Here is a 20,892-nt window from a genome sequence, read left to right on the forward strand (position 1 = left end):
TACCTCAGCATGCAGTACCCATCCCAATCTGTGCGCTGTACCCCTCTGTACCACCCTACCGAGTGCATTCAAATGTCCACGCAGCTAGCCCAGACAAGGTCCACGTACTCAGATCCCCTACTTTCCATAGAATCCCAGACTGGTTTGGGTTGGAAAGGACCTTAAAATCATCCAGTTCCAACCCCCTGCCACGGGCAGGGACACCTTCCACTAGAGCAGGTTGCTCCGAGCCCCTGTGTCCAACCTGGCCTCGAACACTGCCAGGGATGGGGCAGCCACAGCTTCTCTGGGCACCCTGTGCCAGCGCCTCAGCACCCCCACAGAGAAGAGCTTCTGCCTAAGATCTAACCTGAACTTCTCCTGTTTCAGTTTGAACCCATCACCCCTTGTCCTGTCACTACAGTCCCTGATGCAGAGTCCCTCTCCATCATCCTTGTAGCCCCCTTCAGACACTGGAAGCTGCTCTGAGGTCTCCACGCAGCTTCTCTTCTCCAGGCTGACAGCCCCAATGTTCTCAGCCTGTCTCCATACAGGAGGTGCTCCAGCCCCCTTTTTCTGGGTCAGCTTAGGCAAGTTCACATGAACTGCAGTTGCACGTTTGAACTTCAGTGCAGGTGTAAGAAATTATCTGAGGTGACCTGCCCAGCCGATGCACCCTGCTGCTGCTGGCGATGTCGCTGGGACATCTGTCCTCTACAGCACACACATCCCTGGAGAGATGCCTTTGCCCCCCCCCCTTCCTGACCTGAATCTCTCCTGTCGCACATCCTGGGGCACAGCAGAGAAACCTGGCCAGATGTTTCAATTTCCTCGTATTCACAGCTTTGATTGCATTAGACTAGACAGGATTTCTCCACTGGCACTACCCAGGGGTAATGTGAAATGAGTTATGAACATTATCCACTCTGTGGTGTACATATCTGATGCTGAGAAAGCCTTAATAGGGTCAAGTGGAATTTCATGCTTGAGGAATCTCATATGCTTGGACATGACCCAACTTCAGAAAATTAGTTGGTTGTATGTGTGTACAAAGGCTTTTTGGAGATGTAGCTCCTGGTAGCAAGCGACTGCCAGCTGAGGAAGCCCGGCATGATCTGTCCTGAAGGGGAGTCAGCTTTCTGCCATTTGGATTATAAACCATTTGGTACATTAAATGGCTCTTATTCTTTTTGAAAGAGTGACTCCAGCAGCCTAGTCCAAGTGTTTAGTTTGTTTATTGAAATGTATAGCCTGATCTATGAAGGAAAGAAATATGAAGTTTAGCTTTTGAGCAAGTGATAACCATGACTCAGCTCTTCGCATGATCTCAGCATTTCAGACACTTAACAGAGAGCAGAGGACACCATCTCTTCCTAAATCAAAAGCTGAAGGGGTTGATAAAGTCCTCGGTGTTGTTCAGCGAGGAACAGCATCGGTGAAACCTGGCTCCTGCACCACACATTTCTTCCCCAGGTGAGTGCCTGCAGAGGGCTCCAGCTCTGGTGTCTAATGCGGTTTAACCCAGCGCTGCCCTCGCTGGTCTATCAGGAGGATTTTCAGATGCACTATTTAAACGCGCAAGGACTTGATGCCTTTCAAATCTCCACCCTCGGTCAATCCAGACTGACACTGACTGAACCCAACAGGTCCAGAAGTGACAGGGATGGGAGAGAGGGAGAACAGTCTGACAGAAAGAGCAATCACACAACATCTCGTTTTGTTGAGAAATCAGGCTAAAAATCATTAGCTAATTAAGATGGTCACTTTTGCAGTTGGAACACAATATGTTTGCATTGACTGCTATATACATAATCAATAGTAATATTTAGCATTGTTGTGGTGATTTTTGTATGCAGCACACACTGATTTAATCACTGACCAAGCAGTACTGGGGCTGAAATTCTGATGCCTGCACAGCTTTTACACAAGGGAGACTTGCCTGACAAAGCCTGGACTGGGAGGAGTTAACATGCAGCGCACATTTATCACAAAAGAATGGGTAATTGTCTTAAGAGAAAATATATGTATTTTCTTTGAAGCACAACAGCTCACCCGATATGCACTCCATTATATCTGCATGCCAAAGATTTGATCCGAGTCTGCTCAATCAGCTACACTTATTAACTTTGCTTCGTGTAAATTTGTGGATTTAATAACAGAGGAACTTCGTGAGCAGAGCATCCAGCAATCCATTTACTGCCGGTTACCACATGCTTCAAAGGAAAGTGCAAGAAACTCTTCATAGACTTATAGGGAATAGCCTGTTCAGAGAAAAAGCCCTAATTAGTCAGAAGGCGGCTTGTACCCTGAAGCACAGGAGACATTCGAAGGTAATTAAATATAAAGAAAATTAGCATGTAGTTCATGAACCACACAAGCAAGACGAAGCAGTGCCTGGTAGCACTGAAGCGAACTATTTCGGCCGCACAGAAATTAATACTTTTGTTATTAATGTGACCTTTTCCTCAGCCCCAATTTAAGACTGCGAGGAAAGGAGAAATAAGGATGAGAATGCAGGAGCAAGAGACGCCGAGACTCACCAGCGACAAACACAGTGCGAGGAGGAGGCAGAAATGGCAACTGCTGCTCAGCCCCAACCAGTTCCGTATTCCAGCCACCGTTCCTCTGCCTACTCCTTCACGATCATGTGGGAAACAAGGTAACAGAGCACCAGATCATTTCCATTTTGAAGAAAAAGGTGAAAAAGATTCCAAACAGCAGCTGATGTACTCAGGGAAAATAAACCTTAATGCATCATGAAGGAAGGTATCATCTAGGAAACATGCCAGAGAGGCCGGATGGGTGCAGGGAAGGGCAAGGAACGATGTAGAGAAAAGTAGTTGAAATGTGAATTTCCTACTGTGCTCTAGTAACGTCCTACTCAGGAGAGACTAAGAAAGATACAAAGACATGCGGGAGCCTGACAAGCAAATTAAAAGGAAGCACTGAAAGGATGAGAGATGGGTAAAATTAGCTTGACAGTATAATACAAGAGGTAAAGTGTGTGTGATACAGATCATGAGAATAACAACGGCATCCCACCAAACCACATGTATGAGGAATTTGAGAGGAGCATCAGTGCGTATAAAAAGGATAGGCAGAGCAGCCTTTATAGTATTAAAGATTGCAGTGTTTGCCACTGCAGTGCACACCAGTTGCTGGTTTTTCCCAAGCCATGCTACATTTCACAAGGATGGGATGTTTGTTTGAGGAGGGGGGTGTTGTATCTTCCCCGCACCCCTAAACTGCAGGTATCCTTCCACTTGGGCTAGAACGCTTAGCACAAACCTCCCTGGGCAAAGGTTTCTTCTCTCTTCTCCCTATCAGGCCTTCATGCACTTTCACACCACTTCATGCTATGAAACTCACCACGCTTTTCTACTTCAGTGTGCATGGTGATCTATTTCTGCCCATATAATAATCTAATCCTTGTCTCTATTGAAAGTGTCTCCTAGTTTTTATCACTGTATCTGCCTAAGAACATTGATTCTTTTCAGCTCTGGTATTATTTTTCAAACTGTACATCAATTTCTCCTTTGGGAGTCTGTGTGAAACACACCCTTCTACTCCCACCTCTCCCGTTTTTCTTTGCAATTAAACCTTTATGTCTGAATTTCTTGGCATTGCTTACAGCTCTGACATGCAATTTCAGACTCTTCTTCCACAGGAGCATTTCTCTGACATTTGGACTCCTCAAGGCATGAATCTAACGTCCCAGACAAGGCCCGTGACCCCTGGGCACCACAATCTCTGCAGGGTGAGCATCCTTCCTGCTTCAGTGGAAAGTCTTGAAAACTTTGGGGGAGAAACAGAGGGGAATTTCAGGATCTTGGTGTTTTTCACGGGAACACAATTCCTCTGTCATAAACAGAGCAACCAAACCTGGGGTGATTACCTTGCCAAAGCTGGCAGACAGCGGTGCTCCTACTCCTGCTATCTGATACAACAAAAGCACACTCAGCTAATTCCCACTGGCAGCTATCGTTTCAGCTTCTGGTTCTAGTGGCAACACAAGGCAGCAAACACCCCTTTAAATGCCTGGGACATTCATGGGAAAAGAAATATGGGCACCTAACTGGAAAAAAAAGCACTACAGAGCCATAAATCCCAAGTCAAATTAGGAAAGACCTTCTTGTACAGTACTGCAGGCAGAGAAAAGAGTGAATATATGTATAAACGGTGACAAGTTGCATGTTTACAGCTTTATCCTGCTTGTCTTTGAGCAGGATACCTTTTGTCTCTAATAAATATACACAGCTTTTTATATATGTCGATGCAGACATAGAAAGCAATCAATAATCCTGCTCCAATGGTAGACAGCAAGCCTGAATGAGTAATTTTATCAGGAGTTTATCAAACTATAAATGTGAAAGCCACAATGTTGTCTTAAAAAGCTATTCACAGCCAGTATAAATTAGGAATGACATGGCTACTAGGCTTTACAAGCGTACAAAAAAGCAGAACCACCATATGTATTAAAAGACCACCACAATTACTTGTCTGTTACCCAGATTATCTTTTATAGATTATCATTTGTCTGCAGTGCCTGCAGGAAGTCAATGTCTGGCAGCTTTGGGTTACAGCTTGTCTCAGATTGTCGCTGCAGGTTTGGACACAGACCTCACAGTGGGTTCCTACATTGGCTGGCACCAAAGTCTGAAGCAGGTGGTTCAAGGGCAGCCTAACCCAGAGCATTAACAAGAGCTGCCCTCCGCTGGTGCTCAACCCATCCCTCTCCCACCACAGCCAGTCTCTGACAGTTTCAATCACAAGCTGGAGTCTCCAGAATCATAAGATTTTCAAGAAGTTTCTTTATTTAGAGCCGCAAGTCTGGTGAGAACATGATTATCTTATGCACAGACCCTACATTCACTGTCTTGTGCCTCTTCCTGCCGCTCCACCCAGCAACAAGCCTGTTCCTCTCCTTTTCATTCCCTGGGCAGAGCTTCGGCTCTCCAGCCCAGGGCTTTGGGTAGGTGGATCCAGCAGGCTGGGGGACCAGCATGACGCCTTATAGCTTCCTTCGCCAACCCCTCACTGGGCAAAGCAGAACTCTGCTTCCATTTCCTTCCTAACCCAAAAAACAGTTTATCTCAGTTTACATTTCTAAGGCTATCATGGCAAGGAAAAATGCCAGAAAGTGGCTTTTTTAAAAGCGAAAACGTACTTCACATGTTTATCTTCTCCAAACAAATGCAGCCTACACCAGGTTTTGAGAGGCCCAAAGTCTAGCTCTGTGCAAGTGAGAGAAAAACTGAGGGCCTAAATCTTCTCGAAATACATGTTGAGTGTCTGTGATTACCAGTGGAAACGTGCCATAACACACGTCAATCTAATTTTGGAAGCAAAACGTCCAACCGGATGGCGCACAGCTAATTTTTCCTCCTTCCCTGAGATTCTCTGCAAACCTTGTCGCTCCCTCCATCTCTCCATGTCTGCAGCCATCAGCAGCGCTGACTCCTGTACATTTAGGATTACATTTAGCATTACATTTAGGGCGAGCTTGACAAGAGCCAGCACTTCTAATCGATGCCAGGTCTTGCCAAAAGAGATCTTGAGACTTACAGACTACAGGAGTTTGCGCCTCTCTTTTCTCTCCATCTCCCTAACCACGTCTCAGCAAAACGTCCCAAGCCATTGTTTTCTCTTTCTGTCACTCTGCCATTAACCTAATTAGCCACAGGAAACAAGAAATCGAGACAGTGTTTAATATGCTGGATTGCCAGAATGACTTGCTGCTGCTTTTGTCTGTACACAACAAGAGGATGCCGCAAGAAGAATAAAACTGGAACTTTATCTAAATTAATCTATGGGAATCAGAAACGAAAAACAAATATAAACACTCATTAAAAGCCTTATTAATTTCTGCATTAGGCTTGATTTATTTTTTCTTTGCAAAAAAAACCTAGTTACAGTGTGTTAAACATTCAAGATTTAAAACTTCAGCATTATGCAAAGCTATAGTTACATAGCAGAGAGATTAAAACAGTAACACCTTGTAATTTTTCACTTCTTTTAAGGAGCTGGCCATCACTTTTTTAGCACGTACTTGTCTGGTTTATCAAGCTTAACAATTGTGGTGCGTCTCTGGACTATAGGACTAATATAATTAAATCCTATTAACACATCAGAAATAAAATCCTTTAATAGGCACATAAGGCTTTGAGAGGAAGCTCATTCCGGAGCAGATTTAATATCCTTAAATTAAGCAAGTGTGAATGGGAGGATGAATCTTATTAAAAACTTAAATCTGATTATATTTGAAAATTATTGGTTTCTTAATGTAATAAATTATCCAATACAGACTAGAACAAATAATATATCCTAGCCTCACATAACTCCACTCTATAACAAGTGACAAACGAAATTAAGAATGACTGTGGGGCAAAAAGGAAGGTCTTTCTATAAAAGTCATTTTGCATAATGAAATACTTAAATCATTTTAACAAACACTGGGGGAGGGGATGGAAGATATATGTGCAGATGAGGGCATTGGAACAGGACTCATTTTTCCTCTTCAAAAAAGGAAGGCAAAGACAGTCGGATTGGGTTTTTTTTTTTTTTTTCCTCTAAAAATGCTATTCTGACGAATTTGTTGTAAATGTTGTAAAGAAAAGCCGAAGCTTATGTTGGTGGGAGCTGATTCCTTTTCCAGAAGGCTAATGCAAATGTAAACCATCTGCCACACATTCTGCTGATAAAGCTGTACTTCCGAACAATGGACCAACAGCACTGGAATACTAAAACATTAGCTCAACATTAGGAAAAAGTTTTGAAAGAGATTATAACTTCCAGAAAATAGGCGTATTTTTACGGTCCTTTTATGCAAAGGGAAATTATATTTTATATATATATGTAATACACACGTTTTCTTATGTAACATATATGGAGTATAAATCAGAAATACTGAGGAAGAGGTAAGGGTGTCTGTTAATAGGATCCGCTGCTAAGGTATAAATCACATTAAATCACTTAAGCAAACAGAAATACCTCAAAGCTTACAAATAGCATTGCTACTTTAAGCAAACACAAATACCTCAAAGCTTACAAATAGCATTGCTACTTTAAGCAAACACAAATACCTCAAAGCTTACAAATAGCATTGCTACTTTAAGTGAAAACTGGAGATTACCATTAATTGTTGACTGCTGACTAAGTTTAGGTCTCTTAACATGGGGTCATTGCAAAGTGTTAGCAAGTAACAGCTAAGCAAGTAGTTGTTTGACAATCAGTAGTCAGGTCCTTAATCATGACAGTGGACACCATCCAAATCCTAATGAATCAAATGGAAAGCCCCAGCAGATTTTTAATCAGGTCCTATGTGACACAGTTATGAATGAAAGAACTGGGGACCAGAAAGCTTCACTTGCAAATCAGGTTAACCAAAGTAATTTTTCTGTGCAAACAAAAATAGCTAACATTAAAAAAACCACCACCAGAATGTTTTTTTATGGAGATAAAAAAACTACACAACTGATTAGATAACATGCTCCAAAATGGTTTCTTAAAATACTTTGATGATGGTAAGCACCACTATAAGAATCTGTAGGAAATGGCTTGTTATTTCTATCGCGTAATGTAGCAGCTTAAAAGTATTCCCCTATTGCATAAAACACTCACTCCTGAGTGCATTCCAGGCTTAGTATAGGTCACCATGTATGTATCCACCACCACAACAGATCTGGATATAGCATAAAGTGATCTTAAAATGCTAATGATTTACCCAGAAGACTTCAATATCCACCAGTTACCCCAATTGTGTTCATTATTCAGGCGTCAAGCTGGGGCTGGGAGGACAAAAGTGTATAGTCACACGTTAAAATGTCTCTAAAATACAACACCAGTAATGCAGGAACTATTTCTTTTTGGTTTAATGACCCTGCCTACCAGAGCTGATGTTGTTTCAAACTGTAAGCAGGCTGCAGCAAAAGCAAGCCTCAATAACCCAAAGCTCAGAGATATTTATGTGATTCTGTAAGTCCACCTCCATGTGCACTTCCATAATTTGAGTGTCTCTGTAGGTAGAAAGTGTCATTTAATTGCAGAAACAGAATTGTGGCTTCTTTAACATTAGTTTTCTTGCTATTTCTTAACATTCAGGTTAAAAAAAACCAAAACATGATTAGTCTTTCTACAATTACTGCCTCAAGTTGTATGTGTATTTTCAATGACCAGCAATTTCCCCCTATTCCCTTTTATTTAAGTAAAATAGCAGATATATGTGTGCTCAATAAACATAATAGGTTATATTCTAGAATAAACAGAGTAACTCTCCACCACCACCACCTTTGGCTGCTCGTACTCATTTCTCTTTAAATCTGAAGCAAAAAAAAACAACCCCAAGAGTTCTGGTTGTTTCTTAGATGGATGACAGATTTTGTTCTAATTAATCTAGAGCACTGTGTATAGAAACGACTGCAAAAGCAAACATGTCTATTAACAAAAAGCAGTGATTACTGCTTGGCATTTAGCCAGTAACTCTACATAAGCAATGAATTGATGCCTGCAACTGTCTCAGTGCCATATGGGTTCTGCTGTAGCAATGAATTGGATCCAACGCAAGGTTAAGATGTGTCAGATTTAACTGGGGTTTAATTGATACTGGTAAAGAGGCTCTAAATAAAGAAACAGTGTGTGTGCTATTAGAAACAGGATGCATGTCAGCCTACATCCCCCAGCTTGTTGGCAACAAAACTATGTTGAGAGATCCAAAGGAGTTTCCAAACTCTTTTTTTCTTTTTTTCTCTTTTTTGTACAAAATAACCCAAAAAAAGGACAGAAACAACAAAAACTTTGGGTTTACTGGCACTTGATTGGAATTGAAAAACAGAACACTGATCAGGTGTATGGTGTTAACATCCTCATGCATTTCTGGCTTTTACATCCTACCAAATCTCTTTTCCCAGCAATGCCAGTCATTTTGCCTGACTGAAAATCTAAGTTAACTTCTCCATTCGCTTACAAAGAAAATATCCGGAAATTATACAAGTGACAAGATTGCACAGCTTAATATTCAAGAGCCAGAAATGGCAAAAGTTACCTCCAAGAAAGATTACCTTTTCTTGAACAGCAACAAAACACTGTCTGACCTCCAGCCAGCCTCAGAAGTTATTCATTCTGTACGAGCATCATTTTTGTTCCACTGCCAGCTATGGTGCAATGAGCACTTTTATACAAAGTGACACATACTGAGAGTGTAAAGCCCTGAATTACTCAGTGGGAGGGGATTAGTGCCCGGCCTGGGAAGCAGGGAGCTACAGAGAGTTATTCCCACCCTTTTCATGCCTGGAGTAAGCCAGTGACAGTGGGGTGCTGCAAACATCAGCCTGGGACCACGAGCCTGGCTGGCTCCCCCTCTGTAAAGGACCCTGCTCCCCCAGTGCCACCAAATCTCACCCCAAGTGACAGCAACATCCAAAAGAAATCCAGCACCAGCCACCTGCCATCTCCAGAAAAGCTGCAGTGTCCAGGCTGCATCCAGACCCTCCTCTCCTGTTCAGGCTTGAACCATGTCAGGCCTGAGCTCCTGCAGTGCCACTGTCCTCCGTCGCAATTGCTGACATACAGAATGACAGCCCTTTCCAGACCTCAGGTGAGGAAAGGGGATAAAGTGACATAGAAAAAGGAACAGAAACTGCTCTAGGTGCGCAGCCTCCCCCAGCAAGGAAAAAGATAGCAATAGGAACAACACTTCTGAGTTCTTCAGAGATTTTAACTGAATTCTCTGAAAATAAAGATCATAAAATCATAGAATAGTTACGGTTGGAAAGGACCTTAAGATCATCCAGTTCCAACCCCCTGCCATAACTATTCTGGGATTCTATGAAACACAAGGAATTTCACTTAAGAAAAGAGTATTTTTATGGGTGGGAGTGATCAGACATAGGAACAGGATGACCAGAGAGGCTACGGAGCCTCCATCCCTGGAGATGTTCAAAACCCAGATGGCCACAGCCCGGAGCAACCTGCTGTAGCTGACCCTTCTCTGAGCAGGAGGTTGGACTGGATGGTCTCCAGGCATCCCTTCCTATCTCAGCCACTGTGTGATTTGGTGATTCTGTAAATTTGCATCATTTTGACACTGAGCCCAACCCTACTTTTCATGATACAAAGAAAATACATTGATAAAGAAAGCTGATAAGTAAAAATATGAAACTGGGGTATTTTGTAAGACTCCCTGTCTTCCACGTGTTACCTTTCCAAAGATATACTGCTTCCTTCTAACTGTTCCTCATGCTCAAGTGGCAGCAGCCCATAAATATCTCTAGTTTCCTTAAAACAGCTTTGATTTACTTCCTTCAAAAAAAGAAAGAAACCACCCGTGTTGAGCCCATGTTGAAACTATGCTCAACTACATCCATCTTTCATATTTTACATTTTGGGTTGGAATTAGGTCACGTCTTTACCTCGTATTGGAGCAATGCCTGGTGTAGTCAGGTCCATGTTGAAAGCCAGGATTTCCAGGCACAGCCCTACTAGCAGCAATAACTACTTTATTCTAAGAACAACCTTGATATGTGAAATACTTCAATAATATCTTTGCTTCTTCTTCCCAGACCAGTATATTTCAAGTTAGTGTTTATGACTAGTTAGGCATTTACACTTCAAATGGTATCGAGCTTTTCTTTGATAGCCTTTAGTCTTTTTACCCTGACATTGAATTCTTGTGATATTCTATGGCGATTCTCACAACTTTTTATCACGATGCTTTACTGTGCAACTAACTTGGTTTTTATAATCATTTTGATGCAATTTTGGTACCTTTTGCCAGCAGTGTAAAATGTTTTCAAGTAATCATAATGATTTCTTTTCACTTTGCTTTACCTGGCAATGTTCTAATCCTGTAGGTAGCTTTCTGCATTGTTTTTAACCCTGCTGGGAGTAATGACCCTGTGACATATTTAGCAAAGGAACCATTTACAGTAAAAGGACATTGTTCCATTACTTCTATTAAGAAACAAAGGCAAAAAACAAGACAGGGAAATAGAGTAAAACCAACTGTATCTGTACAGCTAATGTTTGGTATTTGTCAGGAAGACGTAACAGAGCTGTTGTTCTCTGTATGCAGACAGTGGAATCAATACTATCCTACAAACAAACCTATGACAAAGAAGTTGTTCGTTGCTTATTAATGCCTGGTAATATTACGTGCTCTATATATTTCAAGCAAAATGTAATCCCTCGTTTCATGCAGCAAGTAAAGCAAAAGATGAAGGAATTATTTACTACTGTATCTTTAATGCCCCACTGACTGTCTTGTCTGAGAAGTAGGAGCTCGATTTTCTTCCTCTCTGTCCTTTCAGATGCATGTGTCTGAGAGACAAGATTGCCATGTTACTGCCAATTCTCTAATCCACAGTCTTGTACACTGGAAATCAGTATGGAACACTGCACTCCCATCTCCCCTAACTTTTTACAGCCTTTAAATTGCCAGTCTTCTGACTACATTTCTTCAAACAATATTGCCATCTGACTGATATCAATCAAACGGATTGCCCTTTGATGTCAGAACTCACGGAGTCATCCCACTTGACTGAATTTTGATTACCTCTGTATTCAGAAAAGTAATGTGTTTTCCTTCAAAACCTAAAAAAGCAGAGCCACTGCGCATATTTAACAAAAGGACTATTGGCTCCTGCATTAGGAAAATAATGCTCAGAACATTAACTTTGAGATTCCAACTTTTCATGCATGATTTGCCTTCTGATTGGAGGTAGTCTTTTCATAGTGTAGTGTGGGATAGAGAAGAAACATTTAGAGATCTAACCTCTAATATCAGGTTTTCATCTGCAATGGCTCCCAAATTTCCCACATCCCACTAGTCCCACATTACCAGCACTGAAGGGGACGTGCACTCTCTTATGATGTCCATATCGATCATGGATGAAATACGATTGTTTCACATGAATATATGAATATGAATATATGATGTCTCATATCTATCATAGCAGAGGAGATGCTACCACCCATCTTTTGGGTGCTCAACAGGAAGAACCCCCCCCAGATTCAGACTCTCTATTGTTTAAGTCAGGTGCAAAGAAACTGTGCTAGCAGAGGCACAAAGGATGGGAGTCCAGCTAAAAGCCTCAAAAACACTGATCATTTTAACTTCAGTCAGTCCATGTGGAAATTCGGAGACACTGGAGAGGCTACGATGAAACATCGCATAAGAAATAAGGTCTACAAAACTGTGCTGAAAACTAGAGTCATAACCTGGAGGTTCTCTAATGCTAGAGATTTGGGTTGTCTTTTTGCACTTATGTTTTCCCTGTGCTTTACTTTAACCCCTGCAGTATTCTCTGTGTTCTCTTTGCTTCAACGAATGCACACCTTTCCTTCAACAAAATAACTCCAAAACATGACATCCATCGCTACCACAGCGACCTCCGTCCCTCCACCCTGCCAGAAGGAAGGCAAGAATTGCATACTTCTGTCTGTAAGTCAGAAGAAGAAATTTCGTCAGGATTACCTTTGCAAGCAGGTATTTTAAAAGCTGTCCAAACAGATAGAGAGGTTGGCCATATTGCAGTCCGAGGCTGATCTTAAGTACATGTTCTTCTACTTCTGAACATGAAAGAAAAACCACTTCCAGGACATGAGATCAAAGATAGTCTAAGCATATTGAAGATAACCATTCGCAGAGCAGGTAGACTTGTGAAAAATCACTTTTTTCCTTCAGTGTTCAAAATGCTGAGGAGATAGGGGCAATTTACAGCCTTAAGAAGGAGGCAACCCATCACCATCAGGTGGAAATGGTTCCCAAACCTGTGCATAACAGAACTAAATATATTAGTTTCCAAAGACCCCTCCTAAGAGATAGGCCCTCAGGCAGCTAAAATTCTAATCTTTCTAGAGAAAACATCTTTTGATAGTAAACTATGAGCTAAAAATAGAAAAAAGAAAAGAGAAACGAGAACAACCAACAAACTTCTGTAACTTCCTAAGCTTCCTTTTTGGCTGTCTATGTAATCAAGTGGTTTGTAACTGTTCCTGGCTCAGTCACTGGTACAGCTGTGTTACATTACCTACCCCAGCATGCTGCTTAGACTCACCAAATTAGCACAGTTCCTATGGTCTGTGTTTCAAACAGCATTGACTGTCTTTTGCTTATGTCCCTCATGAAAATTCAAGTCTTTTGCAGTGCTCAGCTTTGGCTGCACTCTCACTCCATCACTGTTGCCAATACATAAAGTTCCCTGGCACATCAGGGCAGACAAACTGTTCTTCTGGATGGCTCATTTTTTCAGAAATGACATGTGTCACAAAGCACCTCAGACTCCTTAAACCCTGCATTCATTCCCAGCCAGTCAATATATCCTCGTGCCCTTGTATGCAACCTTCAGTCCTTGAAAGGAAGAGGAATTAACTTCCATAAAATCAATCCTCAGTACTCCAAGCATAACTGACTGTACTGTCATACCTAAAGCCTCTGCTGCTTCAAAAAGCCTCCTCATCCTTTGGGGCGGGGGGGAAGATAACACCTACTTTCTTAATTCGTACCCTCAGAATAAGCAGAAGTATTTATGGAGGTAGCAAAACTCTGTGCCTTCAGAAAGATGTCCTCCTTTTGCTAAGGACAGACACTCTGAACACTCACAGCATCATCTTCCATTTCTGGGCCAGCCACTCACTCTTTGCTGAGGCTGATCAAGCAACGAGACTTGCTTGAGGCTATACATAATTCCTAAAACTGTACTTTGAAGAATGATTTTAACTCAAAAGGGTGAGGAAGCTTTTTCTTCACTCTAAATGGCTTATGGTGACACACATTTCTATTGGTCAGCTACATAAAAAGATAGGATCTGCCAGACATTACAGTACATGGGTAGTACTGGTCAGAAAGTAAAAATAAATAGAACGAGATTTACAACTGAGTGGGTAGTTTATATCTTTATATCTTTGTTACTCCTCTTTCTTATTCTGCCTTTTCTAAGGCCATTAAAAACTTCTTTTGAGCTGTACTTATGACACAACTTCTAATGTATTAAAGGGAGAAATACCAGCGTGAGTTTTCTTTGCTTCTTCAAAGTGCTGTTCCTGCAGACACACAGGCTCCCATCCCACAAGGAAACATTGCATGCATTCAGCATCCATCACAAATGCTCCACTTACTATGCCAGTTTTATTGCCTATGCTGAGCAGAAATACCAGCAAAAAAAAGCCTGGCACTGAGGTAAAGCCCTCAGGAGCAGAGGTGAGCAGAGCTACCTTCAGGCTCCTCACCAGAGCAGAGCCATCGCATCCCGCAAGGAAATCATGACGCTCTTTGCATTAAGAAATGTATTTCCATTTGTAAGTAAAAAAGGCTGTAGTGTTACAAGGTCACTGTATTTCCTATTTCCCCATCCTCTCACTGGCCCAGCCTCTCCTTTCCTTTCTTCTTCCTTTTTTAATTCAGGAATGCATTTGCCTTTGACCATAAACAAAGAATGGATATAGAGCTCAAGCATCAAAATCCTTTAATCTATAACCACATGGTAAGGCACTTGGACAGGGCTTGGAGCAACCTGGTCTAGTGGAAGGTGTCCCTGCCTGTGGCAGGGGGTTGAAACTAGATGATCTTAAGGTCCTTTCCAACCCAAACCATTCTGTGGTTCTATGTATGAGGTGCTTAACAATTAGCACAGACGAGATCCTGAATGACAGTAGGAAAAGGACAAATATGACCCTCCTTTTCAGAAGGAAACCATACCTAAATGGCTTCTTTTTTAAGGTATGCTCAGTCACTATTTTTTCAGGCAGATTTCTTCTTTTCCCTTTTGACAGCCTAAACATAAATCTGTTGTTGCAAAGCTGATATCTACCACTCCATCCTCTGTGGGAGTCACGGTCTAATTACATGGAAGAAGGTACTTCCACCGTAAGGTCCAAATCATGGTTTGACTTTTCAACACCCCTAAAACACCAGTGTCTTACTTCCTTCTTCAGCCCAATCCTAATCTCTTACATTGAGTCCAAGTTTCCACATTATGTGCAAATAGAGTTGTTGCTATTTAAAAGAGAATTCATTTTAGAACAGGGTGGCTGCTAAGATATCAATGGCAATTAGGGTACGCAGCGATATGCAGGCTATGGGCTGGTTTAGTGAGGAGAAAATCCATAACCTTCCCCAGAAGATGCTTTAGCCAGAGCAGGAAGGTATAAAATCCAAAAATTAAAGGCTGCCTATCCATCCACAAAGTGATTAGTGTGGGAGTTGCCTTCAATAGCCAGTTCTTTATTAAAGTCCTCTGAGCATAGAGAAATACAGAGATAACTGAAAGTTTCTTCTGGTGTTCACTGGGGAATTAATGGAAAACCTAGGGAATAATTCATATTTTGGTTAACAATACATGGCTAATAATAATAATAATCCCAATATTTTTGTTGCCTGGTATGTCCATTTCAGCAATTCAGAGTACAAAAGATTAACTTCAGAAGCTACTTGCAGGAAGTTTCAAAAGTCAAGCACAAAAGAGCTTAGCACAATCAAACATCAGTTTAGCGTCTACAGAGAATACAGCGTATACAGAGAACTGTATTGCTCTTTAAAAGCTTATACAATGCTGGGAAACTGTAGGCTGTGTTCAATCAACTTCTCTTCTAATTGACATATTAAACACAGCACAGCAGTACTACTTTGTGGTATTGTCCTTAAGTATTACTTTTTATCAGAGGGAGTGACCTACCACTATCTTGCCTTGAGTAAATGGTTTGTCTCTGAAGTTTATGCTGAGCCTTTTCTCTTTATATACATTTCTATCTCTGTATTTGGCCCCTGAAGCTTGCTAACTTCCCAAAAGTCAACAGAGCATCACCTCTTACTGATGATGCTACAGGCCAGTACGACCAGGTACATACAGCATAATTACACTCCCATGCAAGCAATAGGTGTTTTATCCCATGAGGGGTTTTACAAATCCTGTAGTTACTAATACTTCCTTTCAGTTCTTAGCTGCTGTGACAATTACTCCCAGGAAAACTAAATACAAAGGCTCAATTTTACCCTTCACCAGCTCAGAACCAATTGTTTTATGAACTCCATTAGAAAATATTTGTTTATGGACACATTCCTCTGGACCAGAATACTTGTATTTCTCTACTATTAGTTAGGATTTCTCTTCCACCCTGACCTACTATGCCCACCTCTGGACAGAAAATAGCACAGGCCAGGCACTATTATTTCATTGCAGATACAAAGCATAGTAATTTTGAGTCTATTATTACCATTCTGCAAGGTCTTGTAAAAAAAAAATTAGTGTTTAAAATAGTAATACACTCAATAAAAAATAAAATACAATAAAAAAATAAATAAAATAAAATAAAATAAAATAAAATAAAATAAAATAAAATAAATAGTTTTTCAAACAGTAATACAAGTCTGAGTCCTGAAAAGATACATGTTGGCTGTTTTAATCAAAACATTACAAAACATTGCCCACTATGGAGTGAAGAGAGCAAATATTCATAGAAGGGCTTTACCTGCTTCTGGTTCCAGCTGCACAAAGTGGTCACATTTTACACATGCAAAGGAGTTGAATCTCCCATTTAATCATTTCATTCATTATTACACCCCTGATTTTAAGGCTTTCTAGATTTTTTTTTTTTGCTTGTTTGTTTGTTTGTTTTTTCTAGGAATATGCATTTTCAAACCAAGCTTACTCCAAGCTATCCCTATTGCAGCAAATGGACCTGCGCAGCAGTTCTTGGAAACCTTTGTTCCTTGCAGCAGGTTCAGTCTACTCCAATACACCTGCATAGGTATGTAAAATGTGCAAGACAGGATGATATATAGCACTGAGTGTTGCTATGAAGAGTATTCTCACTCATACATGCATGTGCAATAATGGGCTGTAATTGCCAGCAGTCCTTTCTATTTAAAATCTCACTCCCTTCTCTCATCACCTCCAAGGACCAGTAGAATAATAGAGATATCTGCAAAGGGGAGCAAGAGATCTTTACAGATCCTCCTGCCCTACCATAATTTACTGCCTTTCCATCCCATCCTGATGGCTGCTTGCTTCCTCCATCACCACCGTGCTTTTCCCATTATGACAGCAAACGAGGAGGCAAGAGGAAAAGACCTGCAATCATGAAGCAGCCCAGCAATAGCCCAGCTAATAACATGAAATAAAACGCATTGTGCTCCCCTGCTCCTGTGAGAGAAAATGATGAAGCACAAACCCCGCTCTCATCATTCAGCAGTCTGGCTTAAGGGAAAAAAAGCACAAAGAAGAAAAGAGACACCACATGACAGCTGAAGGAAGAGATTTTGCGCTATGTCACAGAAATCGTTCTATTTTCTGTATTACCTAACGGACTGGTTTTAGGCCCATCTTTGTCCCCACACCTGTGAAGCTGTCAGAGCTGATAAAAGCAAAGGGATGCTGCAGGATTTGAGAAGAAATCACATTCTCAGCAAGCAGTAACTGCCATCGTGTTTCAGAAAGTACATGCACGTTCTGTTTTGCATGAGGATTATTCGCCCCAATAACCCACAATTAAAACCTCTCATTGCATTTTCTATCCTCCAAGAAAAACACTGATGATGATTGTAATGTGGGAAATTAGTTGCCACCTTCTGCTTTCTTATTGGCTATAAGATCGCTCAAAACAGCGACAACTTTATTGTGTTCGGCCTTTTTCCCCAAAAGCTGAACGTTAGAAATATAATCCAGTAAAATCTTTGCATTCCATTTCATGATCTTTTAGTAAAAAAAAGACAGTATGCTTTGAGTCACCTTTGATCCACACAGGGATTTCAAATGGGAATGGCCGAGCTATGCTCCACCAAGCCTATGCCACACCATATTCCCAGCTTGGCAAGAAAGGGAGGAGTTTTCAGTTTCTGCTGCTCTGTCTCCAAGCACCCAATGCAAACAAGAAGCGAGTACCCTTGGGACCACAGAGGGAAGAGATCTAAACCTCTTCTGCCACAGACATTACCAGACATTCCTGGTTTTCACTGCTGTGACTTTAGAACTAAGCGAACACCGCTTTTTAAGGCTATTGCAAAGCATTGGGTACAAGCTCTGTAGGAATATCATCAGCCAAGGGTGGTTTTCTTTCCTTCAAATTACTTCCTTCCATCTTAAATACATAATATTGCATTCAATTGGCATCACTTCTTTTTCTTATTTATGTTATCTCTGCCTTACTGTGCATACAGAGACTGCATGTTCTCTGCTACTCTCTTTTGCAAATAAGCAAAAGCATAAGTCGATTTATGAGATATAGAAGTGTATTAGCCCCTGAATTTGTAGCTTCCCCTGTCACTACAGGTCCACATTTCTTTGCAGCATTTTCATCTTTATTGGTGTTTCATCAGAGTGCAATGATAAAGGGATGTTGCATACCCTCAGGCTCCCAAGCAATTGAAAAAAGATGTGCCATTATAGGAATATACAAATGCTAGATTTGTGATAAATACACCATGTCATGCAGCTGTATAAAGCAGACATATAACAGATTATGTTATTAGTATTAGAGGCACATGCACATTATATAACTTCATTCTAATAATGTATTTATACCCTGATTTATTCAAGCTCTATGTGATGAGCTTAATTATAAGCAGAGACAAATTAAGAAGTGCATAATAGTCTTCGGCTCAGAGGCCAGCACCTACTGTGGTGGCCTTCTGCACAGGAATGCATTTTCTACTTAAAAACCACTGTGCCCTGTAATTTGGAAGGAAATTACCTCCTTTGTCATGCTTCCAGCAAAAGGAAGTTAGCGATTAATGCTTGAGATGTTTTCCACAACGGAAGAAGCAGCTTCCTTCACACACTTTGATTTACTCTCTCTTACTGCTGTGTTGTATTTTGATAAAGGACATTGTACCCGTCCATCAGACCTGGTCTTAATCTTTGTAACTAAACACAGCTCCCGAAATACAGTCTTCACACAAACCATCAGTATTTGTATACAACCACATTACCAACTGCTACAGAAATAAAGCAGCTCCTTGCAGCCAGGCCACCCTTTAAAAAAGCCTCATTATTTTCTCTTATAGCTAGAAATATAATCAAGACGAGGCACCAGAATTCATCCTGCAAAGTGATACTCATTGTACGACTTCATGGCAGCACCTTTATTTCGTGCCAGTTGCCAATATATTGGATCACGAGTTGCTTTCTCTCAAAATCAGTGCAACTGATACTGGTCCTCACAAGGTTTTCTAATCCACCCAGTCACAGTTGACTACTTTGACAAACACTTGTTGAACAGAGACCCAACAACTTGCCAGGAGCACATCACGCTCCAGGAGTCGCTGCATCACCCCTCAGCCTGACTAGCAGCATTTATTCCCTGCAGCATATTGCTCTCAGCACAAAGCAATGTTTGTTTTGGAAATCAGATTACAACATATACAGTGATTCATAAATATTTGCATTTTATAATTGTTTCTGCAAGTCAATCCAGCCAGGGATGGGATTCTACCCCCTACAAAGGGGACAAACTGCACCATTTTAACTGGTTTCCTTCTTGCTGCCTGTGAGCCTTGGTCACTTTTCCTCTCTCGGAGCTCTTCACTAATGATGTGCAAGGGAAAAAGCACTTATTCTTTCCTCTGCTTGTCTTCTTACTTGGAGCTGTGTGGGAAAGGCAGCCATCCCCAAAAGGCAAGAATGGCAGGGATAAAGCAATGGTCCATTTCAAAATAGAGGTGCTGTTTCACTCAGACTTCTGCAGCTCCTTCCTGGTAGCATTTAAGAGAGTGTATATACTTGCTGCCAGAAAGAGGCAACACGCTCAGGCTCTTGCAGCACACAGAAATCCACCCATCAGGTTCCAGGCAGAAGGACAAACAGCCCTACAAATACTATTTACAGGAATATTAAAGAAATCCACCAGGGAAACCAGAAGCAGCTTAATTAGCCCAAGACATCAGGATAATGCACACCCTCAAGGGTGCTTTTCCTGAAGTCCAGTTATCCAGAGTGCCAGTCGCACATGTTCTCTTCATCCTGCCTGACCTAAGGACATGTGGAGGCTGCAGATCCCTACCCAGGCTGCTGAATCAAGAGCACATGGAGAGGAATTACTGAACCACTTCTCCCTCCTTCCGCATACAGACAATGATCACACGGCAGCCCAAAAGTGAGGTGGTCAAAGCTACCAGTGCACAAAGCAGTGACAGCATTACACGGAGACAACAGAACCCACCTAAGGCTGTAGCTCGTGGCCAAAACACCGTGAGACAGCCTTGTGGACATCCTACCCAGCAACAAGGTTCTTCTCGCAGGCCTTCAGCAAAAGGGCTGCCTCTGCTAGGAGAAAGAGAAAACAGCATGTGCAGGATTTCATCTCTCAAGTCCATCTCTCCCCCACTCCTTTCCACATACTCCTCCACCCTGACAGACAGGTATACACACACTTTGTGGGTTTGCTCTTTTTTTGCACTGAGTTAGACTCTCCAAGGGGAATTTCAGGCAAGAAAACATAAGGGAGAAGTTGGGCTGCAAACACATCACCCAGCGGGTCCTCCTGCTCTACCGAAGGGAAAGTGCTGCCTTCAGGACAAGCTTGCTTGTCGAGTAAACCAGGCTGAGGACAGAGGAGATAAGCACGGCTAAAATGAAGGGAAATAAATACGTTTACAAACATCACAAAGAAACTATCCACGTTTACCTGCCACAAAACAAGTCCTCCATTACTAAAACGATGATCGAGGACACACACGGAAGCCCAAACATGCCAACCTGGGCAACCAGAAGTGTATTTCAAACCAAGGTGAATCAAGCGCAAACATTTAAACTCGTCGCAGTAGAGGTTTCATTTTGCACATTGGCTCCTTTCTCTCAATAGCCCATGTACCTGGCATGCTCCCTGAGATATCTCCCAAATTCCAGCAAGTACACCAATTTCTGATCATTTGAATGAGGCTGTTGCTAAGCAACACCTTTTCTCTCTTTCTTCCTTTCTTTTTTT

At 41.6% G+C, this 20,892-nt stretch overlaps 1 long non-coding RNA gene across 5 annotated transcripts in view; it reads right to left on the minus strand.

Annotated features, from left to right (window-relative positions):
- LOC115612052 overlaps positions 1-20,222 on the minus strand; it is a 108,065-nt gene extending 87,843 nt beyond the window's left edge. For 4 of the 5 annotated variants that reach the window (XR_003992865.1, XR_003992862.1, XR_003992861.1 and 1 more), the window contains exon 1: positions 2,520-3,034. This is a non-coding gene — a long non-coding RNA (uncharacterized LOC115612052). Of the gene's footprint in view, positions 1-2,519; positions 3,035-20,127 lie in introns of those variants that run through there. The other variant, XR_003992863.1, reaches the window with a different exon arrangement.
- Positions 20,223-20,892: the final 670 nt, after the last annotated feature.

Source organism: Strigops habroptila, chromosome 8 (genome assembly GCF_004027225.2).
Source record: "Strigops habroptila isolate Jane chromosome 8, bStrHab1.2.pri, whole genome shotgun sequence".
NCBI lineage: Eukaryota > Metazoa > Chordata > Aves > Psittaciformes > Psittacidae > Strigops > Strigops habroptila.